This window comes from Nematolebias whitei, chromosome 13, assembly GCF_014905685.2.
Source record: "Nematolebias whitei isolate Nwh7 chromosome 13, NemWhi1, whole genome shotgun sequence".
NCBI classification, from domain to species: Eukaryota; Metazoa; Chordata; class Actinopteri; order Cyprinodontiformes; family Rivulidae; genus Nematolebias; species Nematolebias whitei.
In genome coordinates this window covers 1,011,047-1,011,274 of record NC_056510.1, presented here as the reverse complement: position 1 = coordinate 1,011,274, position 228 = coordinate 1,011,047, and the positions used below count along the sequence as shown (strand labels likewise).

Below are 228 nucleotides of genomic sequence, written 5' to 3'. Positions count from 1 at the left end.
ATAGCTCCATGAGGAGGAGATCAGCTCCATGAGGAGGAGATCGGCTCCATCAGGAGGAGATCGGCTCCGTCAGGAGGAGATCGCTCCATTAGGAGGAAATCGGCTCCATCAGGATGAGATCAGCTCCATCAGGAGGAGATCGGCTCCGTCAGGAGGAGATCGCTCCATTAGGAGGAGATCGGCTCCATCAGGAGGAGATCACTCCATCAGGAGGAGATGGGTTCCATC

The 228-nt window shown here is 56.1% G+C and overlaps 1 protein-coding gene across 1 annotated transcript in view; it reads right to left on the bottom strand.

Moving 5' to 3' along the window:
• The window catches only part of LOC119419438 (aryl hydrocarbon receptor), a 92,535-nt gene that overhangs the window by 39,244 nt on the left and 53,063 nt on the right, over nucleotides 1-228 (bottom strand). The gene's annotated exons all lie outside the window — the stretch shown is intronic.